This window comes from Sebastes fasciatus, chromosome 20 (genome assembly GCF_043250625.1).
Source record: "Sebastes fasciatus isolate fSebFas1 chromosome 20, fSebFas1.pri, whole genome shotgun sequence".
NCBI classification, from domain to species: domain Eukaryota; kingdom Metazoa; phylum Chordata; class Actinopteri; order Perciformes; family Sebastidae; genus Sebastes; species Sebastes fasciatus.
This window is the reverse complement of record NC_133814.1, coordinates 19,544,164-19,568,406: the sequence shown is the minus strand read 5'-3', so window position 1 is coordinate 19,568,406 and position 24,243 is coordinate 19,544,164. Positions and strand designations below refer to the sequence as shown.

At 42.1% G+C, this 24,243-nt stretch overlaps 1 protein-coding gene across 4 annotated transcripts in view; it reads right to left on the bottom strand.

Moving 5' to 3' along the window:
- ptprea (protein tyrosine phosphatase receptor type Ea) overlaps positions 1-24,243 on the bottom strand; it is a 72,670-nt gene that overhangs the window by 34,604 nt on the left and 13,823 nt on the right. For all 4 annotated transcript variants that reach the window (XM_074619814.1, XM_074619816.1, XM_074619815.1 and 1 more), the window contains exon 2: positions 290-553. The gene's annotated coding sequence lies outside the window, so the exon portion shown is untranslated. The remainder of the gene's footprint in view (positions 1-289; positions 554-24,243) is intronic.

The window sequence follows — 24,243 nt, the reverse complement described above, 5'->3', positions numbered from 1 at the left end:
CACTACTGTCCAAGTTCCTGTTTCTTGGTCCTGTTTACCAGCTGACAAACACAACACACTGTAGCCATGAATCTCCAGATTGAGGAAGTGACAGAGCGGCCACAAATATGCCGGGAACTTGTGACAAAAACGTCTATCAATACACAAAGAAAACAAACCAAACCAGAGTGTCAAAGTGAAATCCTCAAGAGACCGACCTCAAATGGGAACTCATAAGAAGCTCATGTCAGCAGCTAAATGCATTGATGCAGTGTTATGTATGTATGCAGGCCACAGTGTGCTAGATTACCTGGATGAGTGTTGATTCAATGTATGCTGATTCTCAGATCCATAACAGCAGGTCACATGGTTCTGACGGAGTCCAGTAGTCACATTGTTGTCGTCTTCAGTGAGAGGTTGGACAGAAGCTGGAGGTGTGGGGGGGGGAGCAAGGTCTGATCTCACAGCCCAGTGAGGAGAGACAATCCCTGGATCCAGGCGACGGCAGCGGAGAGTTCACTTCAAGGAGCTCACCGAGCAACACTGCGAGCCTTACAGGGATGCTGCTCACCACCTTTATTGTAACGGAGAGCAAGAAAGACAGAGAGCATGTTAGACAATTAACAACACAGCAAAGACAGATGAGGAGGACATGCTGGAGGAGGGGGAAGTTCCTGTCTTGGGCAGACCCGGTATGTAGCAAGAGGAGAAGAGTGCAGTTAAGAGTAGAGGACAAGGAGGAAGCTGTGAAGTAATGAGGAGACCCTGGAGCATTGTGAAACAGCACATCTACCCTCTATAGGGTTACCCCTTCACGCATAAATTCAGAAGAAAGTATGAAGATTGCATCCTCATCAGCAAATGAATGGCGAAGATGGCAGAAAGTCTAATAAGGATGCCCAAGGCTGATATGCAGATGGTCACAAATTTATGGTGAAGAAATGACTTTTAAATTAGTCAGGAGAGTCAAATTAGTTCATGTTTTGGGGGGTAACGTTTTGCAGAGCACCTATAATGCAAATTAGTCTTCCAAATCCAGCAGACACAAACTCCTAGTGCACATCACTTTGTATCCAGGCCAACCTCAAAACAAAGAAGGTTCCCACTGATTTCTAAATCTAGTGGCAGCAAAAATATGCATGTTATCAGCCCAGATTTAGAGTTTTACATAAAGCCTCTTTCTGTGTCGTTACCAACATATTTATTTTGATCCCAGAGAGAGTTAGATAAGTCACTGAATGTTCTTTTTACTATTTGTATTTGGGTTGGGAATCACCAGAGGCCCCACGATACGATATTATCACGATATTTAAGTCGCGCTACAATCTTATTGCGATTTTAAACATTTTGCGATATGCTGTGTATTGCAAAAATATATATTGCAATATATTGGGATTTATTAGCTTTTCATCAGCTGCAAATTATGCATGTTTGTCAACATCTTTTTTATCTAATAAGATACAGTTTCCACTAGGTTCATCTCGGACTTTTCATTCACATATCTTGCGGTCAGAGGTCAAGGGACCCCTTCGAAAATGGCCATGCCAGTTTTTCCTCGTCAAAATTTTGTATAAATTTGGAGCGTTATTTGACATTTTTCCCAACAAGTTAGTATGACATGATTGATACCAATCAATTCCTTAGGTTTTTTCTTAGTTTCATATGATACCAGTATCTTCACTTTGCCTTTAAGACAGCCTCTGAAAGACAGAATAGCAGCCGGGTCAGATTGTTAAGAGGTTAATAGTTTATTACAGAATATTCAAACGTTAATGTGGCCCGGGAAAGGGAAGTTTGGAGTCCCCTGCTGGAGCTGTTGCCCCCGCGACATGACCCCGGATAAGTGGTTGAAGATGAGATAAAATGAGAATATTCAAACGCAAAATATTGCGATACTATGCTGTATTGATTCCCCCCCCACCTCTAATTTGTTTGAGAAAATACTGGTGCATACTGTGCATTTGCTCTCGTAGAGATTGCAGGTTGGTGCCTTCTCATATATAATCCCTGCTATTACCCACGGGAGGCCTGAAAGGAGGGTATGGAGGGAGGAGGGGATGTGAGGAGAAAAAAAGGGACAAGGAGCACAATTTATCTACCTGGGAACGCTGAGCAGCCAAAGAATCTGGAGGCAGCGTTCTCATGTGGAAACCTCGTAACTACGGTTTTACCTTCAAATGAAGGATTCTGGGTGAAAACTTAAATTACATTCTTGAACATATTTCCAAAAACTGCGAAAACTCGAAACCACATGCTCACAAGTTGTCTTTTATCTGCTCTTGCAACTTTGACATTTTGGAGATACAAGGTTTTTAACCTGCCAGCGGCGGGGAGCATGCCGAGTGGTTGCTATGGCGACGTTCTCGTCTAGCCGAGCAAAAGGGAGGTGTGGAGGGGGGTTCTCTCTCTCTCTCCCTCTCTCTCTCTCTCTCCCTAACGACAAATGAATGGACACATCTCCTGCAGCCCTCCCCGTCTACACCCCGCTCCCTTCTGGAGCTCAATGAAAACAGGCAGTCAACATTTGCTCTATGACATCCTGGAAAATGAGTTGTCATGCTCAAGGATCGCCATGACAGCAAAATAATGGCATGAGCTAAAGAGTCCACGCTCAGAGGGCCAGATAGAGCGGAATGGAGAGTGAAAAATGAAGATCATATCTATAATCCTGCGTAATATAGTTTTCAATTTACACCTAAGTTCCTGGAGAGCACTGCGAGGGAGTGTTTCAAATCACATATCCCCTCAAAGTTCATAAATAAATAACACGAGGAGTGACAGTGTGGAATCAGATCAAGCAAACTGTTGAATAATAGAAGAACCTTCCTGTAATGCAGTCGGATACGGAGCAGCAGGCTCTTAGAAAAACACAGCAACAAATAAAAGCTGCTGAATGCAGAATATGATTCGTATGTATAAAGTCTCGGTGTGTCCCTTCTGTGTGTGGAACAAGCTGTAGTCCATCTAAAGACAAAGTAAACACGTCTGCAGGTATGCGAGGGAAGGGATGTCACGATATCAGAAATTCAGTAGTCGATACCAACACCAGTAAAATTCCACGATGCTTGTTACCAATTAAATACCACGGTAAAAAACAAAATATAACAATAAATCTTGTGTACTTCAACATACACTCCTTTATTAACGTTTGCATATCATTATTTGTTAGGAACATAAAATTGTCATAATTCCCTCTCTATTGTCTATTTTATATTGCTGTGAAATCATCTCCTTCAAACAACTGGATTTATTCAAGTTTCTTCCAAAAACTACATTTTATAAGAGAATACATTTGAACACATCATGATGACGTTAGAATTTACCTTCAATTTTACTGAATAGAGCCTGAACACATCATAATGTAATCAATGGCACCTCCCGTTAACTAGCTCTCATCCTGATGATTTCAGCCCAGATTTGTTGTTCACAATGAAGCGTTATCAGGTAAACAATAGGGTTCGTCGATAGTGAGTTTACTGCGACCCAAACACATTTCCTATCGTCCCCTGGAGGTCAGGACACCGTTCTCGAGCAATGACGGTACATACAGTACTGTAGAAAAACGAGTAGCGTCACGTTATCAGAATTTTGGCATCGACTTGGTACTGAAGTATCAGTTGTCGTGGCTTCCATACGTGATGGTCCGGTAGTGTTCACGTGATGTAAATTTCATCATCAGAGGGTGTACGCGTAGGTGGCTGTGCGGACGTCCCCGTGCTGCAAATTAGTTGTGACCGTGCGGACCTGTCCAAACTTGTCCACAAGTCCACGACACTACAAGTGGTAGAATAGCGATCTACTGCGCATGTGTAGAACACGTCCTCCAACCGGACAGTATAAATGCATCCGTAGTGTCTGCAGCTGTCCGTGTACACAGCCGTTTGGGAGTATAACCGAGACTTAAGGGTCACCATTTGTGCCCTCTCACAGCAATGACTGGGCAGTGCTGCTGCAGCCACAGTCCCAGACAGCCAGCGGGTACTCCGCACTTGAGAAAAACAGCAAGAAAAGATAGCCGGCAGTCAGAAAAATGTAATGAGTATAACAGGTTTTTACCTGCCAGCCGAGCCTCCCCAAGTTGTGCCCTAAAGGTGAGCTGACTCATTCAAACAACAACGCTAGCAAACAACGCCCTTTTCTTACATACTTTCTTATCGTTATTAAAAAACAACATTTCCTTATCTTTTCTAAGCTACAATAACACACTCATCATTGTGTTCATCACAGAGCTTATATGAGGGAAAGCAGGAGCTGACAGTGTGGTGAACAAGGCAGCCCTCTACAGCTATCAGCGTACCACTTCCTCACAGTCATACACCGATTACCACAGTGCACGTGATAAACACCACACACATGCAAGATTCATGCTACATCTTATCATTGTGAAATAACAAATGGCAGCAAAAATGTGCTCGGGTATACTGGTAAACCATTTGTGCTTATCTTAAAGTCGTGTAAATGCACAGAGGCAAGAGGGAAAAAAAGCGACTTCCTGGTGCTTCTTAAGATTTGAGATTAAATCCATAACAGCTACTAACATCAGTAGTTTGAGCACGCCACATGCTACAGTAGGTCTCTGTGTGTGTGGAAGCAATGCTTTTTCTGTATATCACCTCTCTGTGCTTCATCTGAGGGTGTATAGGAGTGTCCAACATGTGGACTTCTGCATGTGTAAGATTTGCAACTGCAGACTCAAAAACACCTTTTCACCAAAACTCTCATACAGCTGTTATTTCCCCCGACAAGACCCTAAGCTCAGCTGAAAATACACAGCGCCAAGGTGACAAATACCAGCTCAAAGACATGATGGACACCTCACACACCTATATGCATTGCACACAGAGACACACACTTGGCTCTCTGACTCGTCCAGCTCTCCGGGGTTGTGGTCAATCAGATTAGAACATCACACCGAGATCTCCGAGTGCACCAACACAAATCCATTTATAGAGATAAGCTTTGAGGGCAACCACAGCCAGAGAAGAGAGAGAGAGAGAGAGAGAGAGAGAGAGAGAGAGAGAGAGAGAGAGAGAGAGAGAGAGAGAGAGAGAGAGAGAGAGAGAGAGAGAGAGAGAGAGAGAGAGAGAGAGAGAGAGAGAGAGAGAGAGAGAGAGAGAGATGTCACTTCACTCACTGAGGAGACATCTGAGTCGCTATCAGGCCCAAACATCAGTCCAGCACAGCACTGTGTTAGTCCTCTCTGACCTGCCACTGTGTGTCACTTCTAAAATCACAATGCCTCCATAAACAGTTCAGTCCTTCACAAACCTGGTCCAAAGAGAAGTCTTAAAAGGTCAAAAAATGATTAACAGGATAGGAAAGCAGACAAAATACATTTTCTCCAGCACAATCTGCTGCTTTTTGGCTGCACTGCAGAGGGCCAACCCTATAAACACAAAAGTCTGTCACCGAGTGATGAAGTTACAGGATTGGTTGGCCGAGTGTGCTCTCTCAAAATGAAAAGGCGGGAACAGTCCTTTATGTAAATGAGCCCGTCCAGCGCGACACATCCGGCTCACGAAACTTGGACCAAGCTGTGAAACTAGGTGATCTAGTTCTAAAATGAAACGAGATTCCGCAGTGACATTGCCTATTTTCTCGTTTGAAATGTTCTCAGAAGTAGATTTTGGTGGATTGGTTAGACGGAATAACAGAAAGTTTACGAGCAGGCTGCCATGTTGTTTCCTGTTTGACAGCAAGCTCTATACATACCGCTCTGTTTTAAGGGATAGCAAGATAACAAGACTCGGTCAAAACTGATTATATGTGTGGACCGTGTTTGTGGATAAATTGTTACACAAATAGTCAGTGGTCATGTCTATAATGTTAAATCCAGTGGTACACATCTGCTCACCATTTCAAACAGGAAACAACAAGGCGGCCTGCTCGTAAACTTTCTGTCTAAACAATCCACCAAAATCTACTTCTGACAACATTTTAAGCGAGAAATAGGCTATGTCACTGCTGAATCTCGTTTCATTTTAGAACTACATCGCCTAGTTTGACAGCTTGGTCCAAGTTTCGTGAGCCGGACACGTTGCGTTGGGACGGGCTCATTTGCATAAATGACTGTTCCTGCCTTTTCATTTTGAGAGAGCAACGGCCAATGAGGAAACTTCAACACTCGGCCGACCAATCGTGTAACTTCATCACTCAGTCAGTGACAGACTTGTGCGTTTGTAGGGCTGGCCCTCTGCGGTGCCAAAAGAGGTTGGAAGCCACTAATATAGAGAGATTATTTCTTTGGCAATTTATAATATGAGAGCATGACTATTTTCTAAATGCTGCGTGATGGAAAATAATAAGCTAAGCCATACAGTAATAAGGCAGTGTTCCATTTTTAATGATACGGCTTTAATTAGAATAGAGCAGCAGCAGCAGCAGTGTAGCTCTTGCGTTACCAAGCCAGTGTTAGAGAGATGTAAAAGTGAGAGGCTCATTGTGATTTATGGTGTTTACAGGCAAACCTGAAAGGGACAAAATCAGCCCCGAGATGAAAACTGCAGCCGCAGGAAATTAGAATAAATGGCCCTGCAGGAGAGAAATGCATGCGCGTGGACTTTACGCCTCTATGATCAGACGTGAATAGAGCCGTGTCCTCGATGAGCCGTCCACACATTGTGAGCTTAATGTTCCAGAGCGAGAGGACAGACGGCAACAAGCAGTGTGATGTTTGTTAGCAGAGACTGTCCGCCTCACCGGTGTATCTTGGCATCCAGGTTTGCTGAGCACCGCCGAGTGGCCCATCGCCAAAGCAAGCAGGATGTGAATGTGATAATATCATATAGCGGCTCTTCTAAACTTGGCAATCGCTGTTATAATCAAATATCTGGAAATTTCTTAAAGGGCCCAGGCAGGACTAGATCATTTACCGGCAGACTGTCTATGTGACAGACTACATCAATAGTGTTATTCATTTAGTGGGCAGCTAAATGAAAAGGCCTGATTTAATACTCACCTGTGGCTCTCTCAAATCAATAACCAACTGAGAGATGAAATAAGCCTCTGAAAGTGTAGGAAATGTACAAAATCCATCAAGAATATAAGTGAGGAACTGCTGCTAAGGCCTAATGTAACGACTCCCAGGTAGTTTTAAAATATATACCTGTAAAACTAATGACATTCCCATTGGGCAATTGGTGCTAATTGTTTGACCAATGGTTGTATGCCCACATGCTAAACTAAGATGGTCAACATGGTAACCATTATACCTACAAATCGGCTTAGAGGTTCATTACCGACACCTACTGGACTGGAGTGTGGAGCAGTAGGTTGGCAGGAAAATTAAAAAACACAACTATGCTGTATTCTCTCTATCATTCCTTTTGCTCTTATGTAATTAATATACCTGCTACCATCATGGTGCAGCGCAAAGCCATTGGAAATAAGGGGTTTCAGAGCGCAGTAGTGTCGTTGTGGCGTTGTGTCTTAAAGGACCTTCAGTGAGTGAGAGAAGGAGAGAGAAATGGAGAGAGCTAAGAGAAATAAATACTCAAGCAGGAGCAAAAAATAAATAAAAACTGATGAATATTAGTTTATGTTAGATATTCACACACCAAGTTCAAACCAGAGGAGCGAATTATTCAGTTTTCTTTCCTGGGAGTTAAAGGTGAAATCAAAAGTTTAACATAAAAATGCTGCTGCAATGTACTTATTATTTTGTTATTTTCACTCTTTCAAAATAACCAGAATGCAGGAAACAAAGTCTCTGAAGTCCCCCAGACCACCCACTTTGGTTTTGAAATCCTCCCTTTTTTTAAGGTCTCAAGGTTGGCAAGTATGGATATGTGTTGCGTCCTGGGCCTTAAGTATAAAGATGTTTATTGTATTAAATCTGTAAAACAGAGTTTATCCACAAAGAATCACACAAAAGCACCACTTTGTATCTTGTGTTTAACTGAGATATGCTCATAAGTTTTTTGGAAATAAGTCATTCAGCATGAAAAGAGCATAAAAAACGACTAATCGACTAAAGAAATCTTAGTCGACTTGGACCAAAACGACAGAATGAGTCAACTATTCGGCTAAATGGGGCCAGCCCTAATTTTGGTTACACAACAATAAAATAAGAGGACCCGTCTGGACAGCCAGTCATTGCAGCTCTCAGTCGCAAGACCCAGACATGACTTACAAGCAGGCCTTTAATAAAATCCTCAGTTCATCATAACTGCAGCATGTAAACACAGAAATGATCCAGCCTTCCATCCCACAATCCGATAGGCATCCCCTCAGTGGCGGTGTCTCTCCTCCCGTCCTCTCACATCCTCTCCCAAAGCTTACTCTCCCAGGTACCTGGGAGCAGCTCAGACAGAACGGGGTTAGGATTAAACAATTCCCCATCCGAAGATCCCCTGCAACACTTAAACTCCATGAACCCGACCTGGTTAATATTCATGACAGAGAAAATAGCGGTATTCCCGGACAAAGAGGGGGAGAAACGAACACATCTCCACACAGCTATAAACCATTCTCTAATGCACACACGTAGACACACGTAGACTGACATTAATGGCCATGTAAGAAACATGTACACCCACACAAAGGGGAAAAAAAAAAAAACGCCTTGTGGATTTCTCAAGCTTTCTGTGTGTATATCTGGCTACAGCCCAAGGCTACATGTCTTGTCTGTCTGCACAACCTTGTCTGGGAACGGGGATGTTTCGCACGTTGGTGAGAGAGCCACAAACGCCTCCACTTCTTTCACAGAGACCTGCCAAAAGTAGGAACCGGGATGAGAAATCAAAACACAGATCTAGCTGTGGAGTAATGTGAAACGGTGCTCTCTTTCAGGAATTGGTTTGTTTATCCGCTTGAGATCATAGCGACAGAAAAGGGTCAGAATGTCTATTGGATGATTAACGCATCAACAAAAAGACATGGATGAGAACTGTTTTAATGTACGTCACACTCTCGCTGTAGGCTTTATGAATAATAAAACACAAAACAACACCACTGTCCCTCCTGTCCGTAAATATAACATCTTTGGCAACTGGTCAGAGGAACTCTCTCTCTCTCTCTCCGCTTCACGTCTTTGTGATTGTATGAAGCTGACTGAGAAGACTCGCTGTCCACAAGCAGGAAGAAACAGTTAGATCATATCCTGCGTATGAACTGTGGTTTAGAGTCAAACACAGGGGGGTATAAAATTAGCTGGACTGTGAGAACTAGAAAAGAGAGAAGGCAGAGATGGAGAGCGAAGGGATAGGCTCAACCCAGCAGCTCAGCATGCGCCGACTTCCTGTCAAGTGTGACTACTCTGGCTACACTAACACAGATGTCATCGTTTGCACAACGTCGGCTCAGTTGTGTGGCATATTAAGCCAGATTAGGGAAGGAAAGGGCACACTAAAACTGCATAGCGGTGAGCTATGACCTAGAACATTCATTGTGGGTGTGTCTCACTCTTAAGCCAAGTATTAGTTTGCTAAAATGACTCATTCTGTAATAAATGGTGAAAAATACCAGACCACAGCTGACTTGGAGCGGTGGCTTAGTAGCAAATAAAAAAAGATCAGTAGCCATTACATGCTAGCAAAATGTTAGATGAATAAAATATGGCTTGTGGGAGGCACTTATGTTAGTATGTTACCATCTAAATTTACAGCTGAGGCTGACCAGAATTCAGCGGTAAGTCAAAGGAATCAAATTCTTCATAATTGATGCTCTGGGCATATGTGCAAAGTTTCATTGCAATCTATCGTAACAAGTGGTTGTTGAAATATTTAACGTGTTAGCCAGACAGATAGACGGGGATCATCTGACATTGCCATTCCTCGAGCCACATTGCAAGAAAAAACTATGTTGGCTAGAATGATCACGCCATTATGATCATAGGGTTAAATCAAACAGTTATGTTATTTTATAGTTTTTAGTCCTAGTTTCATGGCATCATATGAGACTAGAAAATCGAAGGAATCCATTGGTACCAACCATGTGATACTAATTTGTCGCAAAGGAGGCTAAATAACACTCCAAACTGGCGCAAAACTTTGGTGAGGAAAAACTGTCATGGCCATTTTCAAAGGGGTCCCTTGACTTCTGACCTCAAGATATGTGAATGAAAATGGGTTCTCTGGGTACCCACGAGTCTCCTCTTTACAGACATGCCCACTTTATGATAATCACATGCAGTTTGGGGCAAGTCATAGTCAAGTCAGCACACTGACAGCTGTTGTTGAATTAATGTTAAAGGGTAACGTCTGTATTTTTTAACCTGGACACTATTGTCCCGTGTTTTTGTGTCTAAGTAACTCGTGGGGACAACGAGTTTTGAAATTGGTCCAGTATTGAGCGAGAACGCTGCAGACGGCAGCCGCAAAACGGGCTGTAATGTAATCCCTCCGGGCAATTACGCATCGTCAATGTACGTCCTCTAGAAGTGCTTGTTTTCGCCACTGACGGGCTCAGATTGTTATTATAAGTGTCTGACAACATTATGAAAAGGACCCTACAGAGAAATAGAATGTTTTTCTTACCTTTTGCTTTTTCAATCTGGTCTGTTTTGTTATTGTGTCATGTGACTTGTTGCCAGAAGACGATAGAAACCTGAGCATAAAGTTGGAGAAAGGAGTGCCGGTGTTGTCAGAGTTTGTTGTTTTGGGAGTACAGAAAGTGCAGTGTCGTGTTATCTAAAAGATTTTCAAGCTGATTCTGTTTTATCTGATTTTTACAATGTCGCAACATGAGATTTCAGACTTCTCCTTGAGCGTGACTTGGTTAGACACAACAACAAACAGACCGGATCAAGCGAAAGGTAAAGAAAAACATTTTATTTCCCCTGTAGGGTCCTTTCCATAACGTTGTCAGACTCCCTTTAAAGTGAATGAATCACAAAAGTCAAGTGAACCGTGATCTCACTACTAGAGCTGGACACCCCCATACCATCCTGAAGAAAGTATGCCTGCGACAGGAAGTAGGAGCTCATAGGAAGAACGCCCTGTACACTTAAATCAACAGGATACGGATGATTTACAGGGTAACGTCCACTGCACTCGGGAGCAGTAACCAAACACGGCTGAAATAAGGCTCTCCGACCTCTCTGTATCTTTCTCTTCAAAGGCATCACTTCAGCTGATCTACAAGCAGGGCTGTGCGCTCAAGTAAATACAGTAATCTAGTCATCAGCCAGAGGGGAACTTGCACCCCCCCCCGCCCGACCCTCCTTCCAGGAAGTAGTCATGTAAATACTCTGTAAATGCTCTGCGGACATGAAACGTGAAACATGCTGAAGGCCGCTGGCTGCAGCGTGGAGGGCAAAAGGATCAGATTTGCAGGGCTGGTGGCAGATCACAATTTCAATATTCCTGAAAGTTGCGATGGAATTACATCTCTTGTCGCAGACATGCCGTGCGTTTCACCGACAGGCCCGAGAGGATTGAGTCCTGTTCTTCAGAGCATACTGTGTGCCACACTTCAAACAATATCAAAAACAGGAATTCTTCTTGGATCGCAAATTATCCAGGGGCTCCGATTACAGATGCAAATACTCCTGTGTGTTACTTTAATCTATTTCCTAGCAGTTACAGCGACCCAGAGGGAAATCATGATTCGTAGAGCAGAGAGAGAGAAGCCGTGCTCTATCTATTACAGGTAACAGGAAATTGGCCATTCAGCACATCATCTACAGTAGCTGCTCCAGTCAGCCAACGGACTGATGGATGGCAAGTCACACTCGAGCTGCGACACCATTGATTTTCTTCGCATACAACCCAAGACTGCTGATTCAAGATAATGTTACATTTTTAAAGGGCTTTGCTGTGATATTGGTGATAAATTCAGCCCATGAAACTGATAAATGAGTTCAGGAAACATTGACGGATGAGATTTATTTCCGGCGCATCGATTTATACGTCCGGATGATGTACATTATTTATAGTTTTTATCGTTAAACGTGTTCTTTCGTTTCTGGTGCGGAATCAGGCTTTTAGAGACAAATAGATTATTGAGAAGGCTGCAAAACTCCAACCATCATGTGAGACTGACTTTCCTGTTGGGGAAATAAAAAGCTGTCTTCCAGAACTGTCAAATACTGTACATCCAGTGATCCACGGTGTCATTTAATGACATTTCACAACATTTACCACATCACGGTTCATCACGATGATATAAACTGAGGCCTTTTGTGAATTTGTTGTTATCCTCCATTGATCCGAAACATCGATGCCCTTCTTAACCTCGTCTGTAAATCAGACTACAGTTACCGTAAATATCACTGTGCTCAGCTCAAGGGATATTCTGTAACCTTTTATCTTTTTACTATCCACATTGCTGTGGACTGAGCTCACACCAAGTCAGCTAAAGGTGCGTCTTTTTCTCTCTGTTTTGGCCTTCAATCCACACCAAGCTGCAGCTTTTTACACCCAAACACAAGCTTTTCTCAAAATCTGAATTGTCTTTTGAAAGCCTGGACAGATCTGAAAACGCCAGCCTAAAGCCTGTATTATACTTTGCGTGTCCGCAAGTAAGCGACATTTCGTCATCAGAGGGTGTATGCGTAGGCTCTGTACGTCTGCATACCGTACATTTTTTTGTAACCACGTGGCCACTACCCTACAAGTGGTAGCCAGAGTGATAAAAGTGGTTCAACTGGTCCCTCTGTCTGGCCTTGATGCCATTCTGAAAAACATATGAACCGCTGCCTCATTCCTGTCAATACGTTTTTTTAGACACCAGTGTCTTTTACTGGGCAACATCAAGTGAAACACTAATTATACTACTAATTTCTCCTCTGCTCTGATTGGTCAACACCTGTCTGCTCTGAGCGCACCCACCTCTCTCTCTGTCGCTCCACCACACATCTACGCCTACACTGCTCTTATAACATATCCATCAAACTGTGTCATCAACACCCTACAACTACAAGATTTGACCACGTTTGAAACACATATGCAGGAAAATATACAATTTATAAGCCTACAGAAAAGGAGGAATTGGATCAGCTGATTATTATATTACGTTACCAGCAGACACACTGTCATGCCTATTCATTTTGAATGAGAAACAGCCGGTGGTGTAACGTTATCACTTGCCCCTAAAATGATGAAATTCCAGGCCTGGTGACAGCAGACATACAGACAGGAACTATGAGGAGTGAGGCAGGAGTATGACGTACAACAGAGGTCCCTGCTCTGGTATGTTAATGATGATTTAAGCGTTTAGAACCCATGATCAAATCAGTACTTCCTGCTTGCTCAGTTCTCTGAAATCATTAGTTATGCTGTATTAAAAAAACACAGAATAAGTTGGAGAGTAGGAGGGGACTGACTGTCTGTTCCACTCCTTAACAGATGTTGGCTGTGAGGAACAGTTTTGTCGTTTGTTGAATGAAAGAGGAGGAAGAAGAGATTTAGTCATTTAGGTGGTTATGTTTGGAAGGAGATCTTTATGAAAACACTAAGTCATTTTCCACATTCAGCTGGCTTAGCGTGGATGTGGTCTTAGTGCTAGCTCTGGTCCAGCTTCATCAGTCTTGGCCATCAGTAAAGGGATGAAAGGTTGGAGGCTTGTCAGAGAGTCGTGCTACCTGTCACGGCGATTACTAGTGTGGCTCATTGGAAAGAGCTGTAAACAAAAGGCCCACGTGCACAGCTCTGAGTAGAGGAGATAAGAAGGTGTAGGAGGGGTTCGTGTGGAGGGAGAGGGGGGTGTTACTGATCATTGTGCCAAGCTAGCAGCTGTGTGATGGATTTCACACACATCTACTCGTCTACCGCTGCATCCCTTTGTGTCGAACAAAGAGCAAAAAGAGACCCTTCTGAGTGCACGCAGTGGAGGATCACCATTTTGCCGTTCATGCCATTTGCCCTCGCTGCATGTCGTCGCACGGGTGAGCAAACACGCCCCCGTGGTCCTCCGGCGTGCTGAGCACAGGCATGCAATTATTGTGTTTGTCAGCCACACTGAAGGAAAACAAATATATAATGAAAACAATTTGCGGTCAGGAAAGCTGGTTGAATTCAAAGTGGATATATCTGACAAATCCAGCAACATGACAGCGCTGCATTGTCTGCGCTGGTATCAGACAAGTGCAGCGTCTTGGCGTACCACAGCAGACAAAATCTGAACAGGATATTGCATCCCTCGTGACATAAGCCGTGAGCAGCGGCCCCCTTCGTTTTTTTCGAATCAGTGACATTACACAAGCGACGAACAACAGAGATGCCATGTCAGCCTCCCCAGAGGGTCAAAAATGTGCGGATTAGACTGTCATTAATACTGAATCTGGATTATGGCAATCCTGAGGCAGCTCTACAGCTACAGATTACTTCTATCCCGGCCGCAGCAGCAATGCAAGACAATGGCACTTTTTGTTCCCCCAGAACTGACAGTACCGCACAGTAACAAAGGAGGACTCATTTCTAATAGGGTCAGGAGTGATTAGACAAGTGGCAGGCCTTGCAGCCCATAGAGAGGCCCAAGATCCCCCAGAATCCCCCAGAATCAGACTGGATTTGTCAGATTACGACTCCAACACCAACTCCAATTAGCCCATTAGTGTAGTTAGATGTTGTAAAAGGGGTTAAAGTGGCTTTATAGGCAGTGACTTTTGAAGATGTTTCATTATAACATGGCCCTGTAGGAGTCTATATTAACAAAATAGATCTTTGCAGGATACATCAGAGTTACGAGTAGCACTTTACTGTGATGAACAAATGGCACCCAGCTGTCTAGACATCTTAACATATCGTGTGATGGCAGCCTATCCATTATGGCCGCTGTGAGCGCCGTTGTGCTTTTGATGAATCATTTATTAGCCCCCCACAAAAAACATTTTACACTGAGTCTTTGAGAAATTGTACCATATAAAGCAGACTAGTGTTGTATTGGTACCAGTGTAATTTATAAAAAAAACTGAAATGCTTCATTACGACTTATTTTGGAACAACTTCAAGCCAAAGCTTAGAAATATAATAAATGGCATGACTGTCTCTGGCTGTCCCAGATAATTTTTTAAGGAAATCTAATACAGTGATTTAGGGCTGGGACGATACACCTATGTCCCGATTCGATACCATCACTACTCTTGGGTGCCGATTCAATATGTATTGCGATTCGATATAACGATTTATTACGATTTTTGTTAACTTTTTTAACACTATATCATGAGAAAAAGTTTAATCATACACTTCTAGGGTCTTTTACTTTGGAAAATATCTAAATTAATGCAATTAAAATATTTGATTTTCATGTCCAAATGTCAAATATATCAGTCAATGTCAGACATTATTTATTGAATTTTTTCCAGCAACCCAAAAATCAAAGAATGAAGACATTTTCCTCACAAATTAGTGATATTTTCTATTTAATTTATAAGGGACATGTAATGTTTTATACTTCTGGTGAATATAATCCAATCAATCTTATTTCCATATATGTAATTTGTATATACAGTTCCCATTGTACACCTTATTTTGAAAACTGGATGTAGTCACACATGTATACTTCCTCTAACTTCATCAAGTCCGTCGCTAGTTCTCCCGTCAGCTCCGTTTTCTTTATACATCCATGGTCCGCTCCATCGGGGCCGTTTGAATGCATTTAACATAAATGTCAGTATATGGGTGCTCTACAGTTGTAGCGTCGGTCGATTTGACCACGGAGATGAGAGCGGCGGCTGGCTTGACCGCACGTTTTCTGCTTTCTCGTTTCAGCTCATTGCGGTTTGTTTTGGTTGACGGATACGGATATGACGTCACGTTACTCCGACTACAACAATAAAAGCAGTAACTTCCTTCTACCTCCGAATAGACTCAGATGAAGCAAATATATCTATTCTGGCATTAAAAAATTCATTTCAAAATCGTAAAAGCCCTCATATTATTCTGGCACAATCAGTACCAATGTTCCTTTCTTATGGCTTCAAACAGAAATATGGGCAGCAGGGAAAAGTATTATTTCAGGCATTAACAGTCATCTCATGAGATTAAATGAACAGATATTCTAATATCTCGGGTTTCCTTAGCTTTCCTTCATTCACAATAAAACGTGTTATTGTTATTTCAAAGGAAGAAACTCAAAAGAAAGACTCAAAGTACAGAGAGGATCAGAGGGAGTTACTGTAAACAAGAAGTGAAGACAGAAACATGAAGACTGAGGGGGTGGAGGGAAAGGGATGGGAGAGAGAGAGAGGAACAGAGAGAGAAAGAGAGAGAGAGAGAGAGAGAGAGAGAGAGAGAGAGAGAGAGAGAGAGGGAATACAGATCAGCCAGCGTGACCTGTCCTTGCTCCACAAAAACAAATGACATCAGAGCAGCTGCCAATCAGCTGACGTGGCTCAGAGAGGCTGTTAGAATTCACTCCAGCCTTTAGTCTGCCATAACTCTATCAAAAAGGAGAAAAACTGCTCACTGAAATGGCACCGCGGATTGGTGAAATCTCACATAATGCTTTCACACAGAACATACTGTACATCCTTCATTGCAGCCTACAGTGATGACTGATGCAGATGGTCGGAGCGAGTAAACAAGCTCAGCCTGTTATATTCTTCATGTAAAAATAAAGTACCTCAGTCTACTATGGTAATTCAATCACAGACACATTAGAGGGAATCAATTTAGAGGGAAAAATTTAAAAGCAATTACAGTGGTTGATACGGCTGGCTCTAATGAACTTCATTAGACGCATCTTTGGTGACGACGCATAAACCATTACAAAGTGCCACAAGCGCTGCCATTGACTGCCATTTCAAAGCCAACAATCTCATCACGCTCCTTATTGAGTGGAATCGCTGCTCATCATTAGAGCAGACAACATTATTAATCTATGGACTGCCGAGTGCAAATTAAATATGAGGAATCAAACAAGGTTCCAATTGACTCAACTAAACACATTCCCCATTGTCCAATCATAGCTTAGCAACCGTAACTAGGCAGGGCAGGCCTGTCAAACTTACAAACTAAGAACTGACTGTAGACTGTATAGAAGAAGTGGACGTAGTCGCCGTGAAGTCATCCATTGGTTTGTGGACTGTTCTGAAGTCTCGAGTTCGGCTTTTTGGCCGTCGCCATCTTTGCTTTTGCAAACAGAAATTACACGAGAGGGTGAGCCAAGTACAACCAAACGCTGAATAAGACATTTTTAGGAGAACAAAATGGTTATAATTAACTTTCATGAACTGAAAACACACTGTGAAAGGGTTAAAGTTGTAAGACAAGAACACAAACAACTCCCAGACCAGACTCCGGACAACGCCGTGGTAGCAACCTGTCAATCACAAGGTAGCCACGCCCTAAAGCATCCCCTGCTTCATGGTCTATTTGACTCTAAATGGGACCATAATTTACTAAATGAACATCATGCTGTATTGAAGAAGACTGGAAACTAGCGATTGAGACCATAAACTCATGTTTACAATGTTTACTGAGGTAATGAATCAAGTGAGAAGTACATTACATACAATACAATCTGACTTCTTTTTGCAACCAGAGGAGTCGCCCCCTGCTGGCTGTTAGAAAGAATGAAAGTTTCAAACAACTCACTGAGCTGACCGTTAGCTTAATTAACTATAGCTACAGATGATAAAGTCTGCACATGATGACTAATTTAAACCCGCAAAGTCAGCGGTCGCAGACTAGAAATCAATGTATTTTCTTTTTGAACACAGGAGAGGCACTTCTTCTCAGGGGAGTCATCCACTGGAGAGTGTTGACAGAAAATCATTTCGGATCTGGTGAGCGTCCAAAGGTCAAGAGCAGAGTGTGCTCCCGCTCATCAACCCACCTATTGTTCCAAAACGACGATTTGAACGTCTTATTTAATTATCTGTATCTATGACACAGAGTAGACTGATATTGATTTTAATGATAAACATACAGATACTTCATAGATACTGTGCCAATCCTATGACACTGAAATAGGCTGTTAAAAAGTGCCTTTCTCTGATTCATCATTACATTACCACACTAACCCTGCACTAGAAATAAAATAAATTCTGACTTATTGCATCTGAATTCAGTCTGAAACAACACAACAGTGGACACCAGCTGCTTCGATGCAAAACACTTCTATTTTGTGCTGATGTCTAACAGATAACAGTCAAATCAGCAGGTTCTGTGACAGACCTGGACCGTGAGCGAGTAGCACTCTCTCTAATGACGGCCAGTGTGTTTGAGATAGATAAGGTTGTTATTAGAATACCAGCTATAGAGATCTGTGCCAGACAAAATACGGTGAACAAAGTTTTGTGACGAGGGCCGACACAATAAAAAATGCTGAGCTACATATTAACCAGGAACACACACACACAAAAGTGCAACAGTGTTAAGCACTGGATTACTTTCCAGGCCCGTCTGCGAGGCAGCTACATAAAAAGAGGTGAAGCAAAATGGTGTGGATTTATTGTTAGATGCAGGGAAGGGGTCTCTGTCACCAGCTTAGCTGTGGTTTAAGGTATAGGATAGGTTTAAACCTGTGTTGTTGTCTGGGTCAAAGCCATTTGATCACTTAAACCTCAGTGCTGTGTCCTCAGAAGCTGCGGTTTAAACTGCACTTAAGTCTGAACCTGGTTGCTTCTGTAGAAACGAGGTCACTGCGTCTGAGGTTTAACTTAAACCTACTGAGGTTTAAGGTTATGAAGTTCAGATTTATACAGCTCAGATCATATCATTAATTAAAAATGTCAAATCTTTTACCGTGCCTGTTCTTTTGAAGGCAACACAACCGCCACAAGCCCAGTGCCTGTAAGGAGGGCATGTTATCAGTTTGCCAGTAATTTATAATCATACATGTATTGTTGATCAATTCTCGCCGCAGCTTTAGTGTCAGCTATTTATTATCTATTACCGCACATTATTGCTACTGCAGTAGATTGAAAGGAAACACAGGGGCCAATGTGCTACGATATAAACATTTGATTGAACTGTTTAGGACAATTCTACTTAAGGGTAGTCATTTATCACAAGTGCAAGCAGACTCTTTTACTGAATAGTAAAACATGTTTGGTCAAGGTAAACCTTTTAGATAAGACGCAGAGCGGAGACAGAGGGGACACCGTTCCTCACTTTAAGTCGAAATTAAATGAAAAATGTCTTTTTGATTACTTTTATATCAAATCCCCGGTCATATTGTGCATCTATTTAACAATATATGCAAAATAAATTACAAAAAAAAGTGAATTTCTTCATATTTTTACATCAAAATCTAATCACCTTTTCTTCCTGTTAAACTAAATATGACTTGTTCTTACGTGAGCTAGTAACAACCAATTTCAACCTATAATATCATGACATCCATCCATCCATCCATCCATCAATCTGCAACTTTTAACTTTTAACACGCTACATTTTAAGCCTGCCCACTTTTTTAGCGGTCCAATCAAATGAGAAGGATTTGATTTAAATCCCTCTCGTTACTGTACACTGCTCAAATATTCACTTTCACTGGGAATAAGTCACAGTACAGAAGCTACAAGACGCTCTAACTTCTGTTTCGCTGGGACTTTAACGTGATGCAATGATGGAACTGAATTCATTATCAATGCTGCATAATGTCATCAAATCAAAGCGAACGGTGACAATCTCAAAAATCGTGCACGCAACATCACTCATGGTGTAATCGCAGTCAATCCTATGTGGAAATGTGAATAATAGCGGGAACATTGCACAACACAAGGCAGATCATAATCACACCAGAAACAGCGCAGCAACACAGATGAATAATGATAATTCCATCGCCCCAGTGCATGCTGGGAAGCCATCAGACACATTCTATTCTTATTTTGCCTTTAAGTAAGTGTTTAGTCTATAAAATGATGTCTTAACAGCATGATATCTTCAAATTGCTTGTTTTGTCTGACCAACAGTCCAAAACAAAAGACATTTACAATTATATAAAATAGAGAATAGCAGCAAATCCGCACATTGGAGAAACTAGAAGCAGCAAATGTTTAGCATATTTGCATAATAAAATGACATAACAGATTGATTGATTTATAACAATTGTTGTCAATTAAGATTATTTCAATCAAGTAATCATTTCAGCAATACTCAGGGGTAAACGTTACACATAATAATAATATACATACATAACTCCCCCCAAAAATAAACCCAAACAAATTAGTTCACAACCCAAATACTGGCATCTCTGGCAACCACTGTGTGCTTTAAGAAGCAGCCCGTGCCACCGTCACCGCAGCAGGATCTGAAGGGAAACATAATTGAACACATGCAAATGAAAAGATGTGTTAAAAATTCCTCTTCATCATGGGGGGATGGATTTTGGCACCAGCAACCACAGCTCCCTGTGTTTCATCTTTCCCCGTTGTGCTTGTGGTTGTAGTTTGAAGTGAAACACACACCCACCCCTCCTATTTTCTCCCCCTCTTTCTCTCCAGTTCCCCTCCACAGCTTACACCCAACCCCCCTTTACGTATTTCCACAATAACCAATTACAGGCGCAGGAATGCTGGGGGGAAATGTGTGGCCTGGAGCATGTAGGTTTTATATCAGGCTCCATACTGATATGATAGTAACAACATGGGTGGGGATGCTATAAAAACAACCCTCTGCTTCACCTTGCAATATTTTTGGAGCTTGTGGAGAATGACAGCCACGGTGGCGTCTGGAAGTATCAAGCTACCGCCGGCGGACTAATGAAAACAATCACGCAGAGCCGCGGGAGTTCTGGTGGTTTTCAGGACAAAGTGCAGAGCGTTGAAGGACCAACTGGTGCAGCCACACATGATGAGAAGCAGCGTGCAGCTCGAGCTGAGCATAATGAAAATGGACTCAAACTAGTCTGCGCTAATTAGTTTTTACCACGAGACTGAAGGCATCTCTCTAGCTAACTAAGCGGCTAACTAGTCCCCTGCTGGGGCCCAGCTGCTGGATGTGATAGCGCAGTAATGAACTGATAGCAGAGCCTTTTACTTATATTTCCTGCTGTAGTTCAGCCAAGTCGGACAGGCATCACTGACGGCTCAGAGCTGTGTGTCCACGTATCGGATTTGGTTTAAAATGCTGCACAACAGACTCAACATTTCTCTCAAATCAAATACAACACAGCAAATAAACACTTGCAATACAAAACAGGCCCCCGTTTGGGGACAAAATCCCAAACATGCTGTGCTTCTAACAAAGCCGGCAGTCCAAGCATCTACTGTCTGCCTCCACATATTACACCAGCTCATCCCAGGCAGTCATAAAAGACTGCAAATGAGGGAGTGTCTTCAGAGAGCAAGGCGTTTTCCCTCTCCGGGGAGGACAGATCTGATGATCAAATCCTTTCCTGTCTCCTTGTTGAGCCCCTTTCCGCAGCAAACACAGGGTCTCTCATGTGTCACACTCTGCTGCCCACCAGTTTGGATATAAATGTGTACAGCCCAGGAAGATTGCACTTGCAAAAGGTAAACAACGGAACTAATTAGAGACCAATTCCATATGTACAATCCCCAACACACATATAGGAAACCTCATTCTGTGCAGCAATGTCAATCAACTGATACAGTAGGTAATAGGGCTGGCACGATACACCTATCTCCCAATTCGATACGTATTGCGATTTTACAAGTATTGTGACTCAATATTATGATTTATTGTGATTTTTGTTAACTTTTAAACACTAGATCATGGGAAAAAGTTGAATCGTACACTCCTAGGGACTTTTAATTTGAAAAATATCTAAATTAATACAGTAAAAATGTTTGATTTTCAGCATGTATTTAGTCAGAGATGTCCTGAAGTCAAATATATCAGTCATTGGCTGGCATTATTTATTAAATTTTTTCCAGCAACCCAAAAATCAAAGAATAAAGACATTTCCCTCACAGATTAGTAGTATTTTCTTTTTAATTTATAAGGGACATGTAATGTTTTTTACTTCTGGTGAATATAATCCAATCAATCTGATTTCCATATACGTATTTTGTATATATAGTTCCCTTTGTTAACACCTTATTTTGAAAACTGGACGTAGTCACACGTGTGTACTTCCGCTAACTTCACCAGGTCCGTCTCTAGCTCTCCCGTCAGCTCCGTTCTCTTTATACATCCATGGTCAGCTCCATCGGGGGAGTTTGAATGCATTTAACATAAATGTCAGTATATGGGTGCTCTACAGTTGTAGCGTCGGCGGTTTGACCATGGAGATGAAAGTGACGGCTTGCTTGACCGCACGTTACCGCGATACGATAACGTTTCCTGTCCATGACAGAGTTAGCATGCAGCTTTAGCCTGGATGTCTAGCTCTGCTTTTCCTGGCAATGTGTGAAACCCAAAGTGTTTCCATCCTTTACTGGATGTGTAGTGTTTACCACTTTGGATTTAACATGTGAAGATGCAGGTCGTATCCACACGGATCCTCCACTGTTTTGTACTTGTTGCGGTTTGTTTTGGTGACGGATACGGAACGGATATGACGTCACGTTACTCAGACTACAACGATAAAAGCGGTAACTTCCTTCTACCGCCGCATAGACTCAAATGAAGCCAATATCTCGATTCTGGCGTTAAAAAATCTATTTCAAAATCGTAAAAAAACAAAAAACAATCGCGATACATAGATGAATCGATTTTTTCCCCCATCCCTAGTAGGTAATAGTGAAGAAATCATAATAAATGCACTTTGACTATGTTCTTTAAACCACAAAGACAGCAGAGCAGGAAGTGGTGTGATTTATAAAAAAAAACAACACAGATACACAAATGAGGCCATCCAGTGTGGTTGTTTTCTAAAGCGCCCGTGTAATTTCTAGCAGTATAACAAATTAGTCATTGTGCAAAGACACAGCGCATGGAGGAAGCCCACAGGGGACGCAGACTCCCAGTTTTAAAAATACATATCCTATAATGTTTATTTGTTTTCTGTTTAAGCATCTCCAGATGCAGAGAGAGTGAAACGCGGGGAAGAAGAGGGTTCGAACAATTCGTAGTTCACCAGCAGTAAAATAGACATTTGTGTGAAGAGCCACCCACTGACTAGCGTGGGCCCACAAAGAGACACACTGTGTGATATTCAGCCCTGGGACACATCATTATTATGATTACCGTGATCTCTAACCTCATTTGACTCCATGTCTTGGTTCTCTAGGAGTTTGTCGATGGCTGCCTGTGATCCCTGCTCCCTCTTATCCAGCACACACACTGTCTCACTGTACAAGGTGCTATGAAACAGGGAGGCCCAGGGGATGAGTGGGCGGATATAGGAGGAACTAGGCTGTAAGCACAATCATTATAGCCATATGTAGCGAGCACTATATCTCTGAGACTTGTGGTGCATTAATGAAAAAGGTTATTAACAGCTCCTGAGTAAATCACAACCACTTCCTTTACGTCCAAGTTTGTGGATTTTTTTTTAAATGTCATGCCCATTTGAGTGGGAAGCCTTAAGGGAAAACTAGCCACCTTTCATGTGGATGACCATAAATGTAGTCCACTGAAGAAATAAATTCCCCAATTTGTGCTATATTGACCGAGACAGCTGATTTCTACCACTGCAGAGCTGTGAATGCTATGCCTGAATGTACCGGGATGCATTGCGCGCGAGCGGCGAGAATACAGACTTCCATGACCTGCTGGTGGAAGAGTTATTTTCTCTCATGCAGGCGCAGAACGTACAGGAACTTAGGTTGAAAATTGGCGAATTTTGTCCATTTAGGAGACTCGATTAGTCGATAAGTCAAACAACAGAAGATTAATCGGTAACTATTTTAATAATCTTTTTATACTTTAGTAATTTTTCGAGCAAAACATTTGCTTGTTGTAGCTTCTCCGATGTGAGGATTTGCTGTTTCTCTGTTTTATATAATTGTAAAATGAATATTTTGGGGTTTTGAATTGTTGTTCGGACAAAACAAGACATCTGAAGACGACTCTTTGCACTCTGGGAAACTGGGCATTTTTAGTTAATTTCTGTCTTTTTTAGACAATGCAAAAAATCCATTAATTGAAGAAACATTTCCAAAAAAAAATCATGAGTTGCAGCCCTAATTTAAACCAATTCCCAATTCCAATTTTATATCCATACGCAGCCAAAAGCTGTTGTGTTTTCTGCTGCACAAAGACACTGGCCACCATGATTTACAGTAACCGTCCTCTTACCACAACCCAACGAAAAACTTAAAGCAAAACACAATGTAGAGAAAAATTTAAGGAAAATGCAAATGCACTGCTGATTATGCGCCCTCTAAGAAACACAACCGTGCTAAAACTACACAGCAATTACACTTTTTTTTTTTTTTACATATTTTTACCAACACTCAATTAACACTTTTTTCTGGAAAAATGAAAGCTGAAACTGAGGCCTACATATATGGCATTGTCATCCAATTAC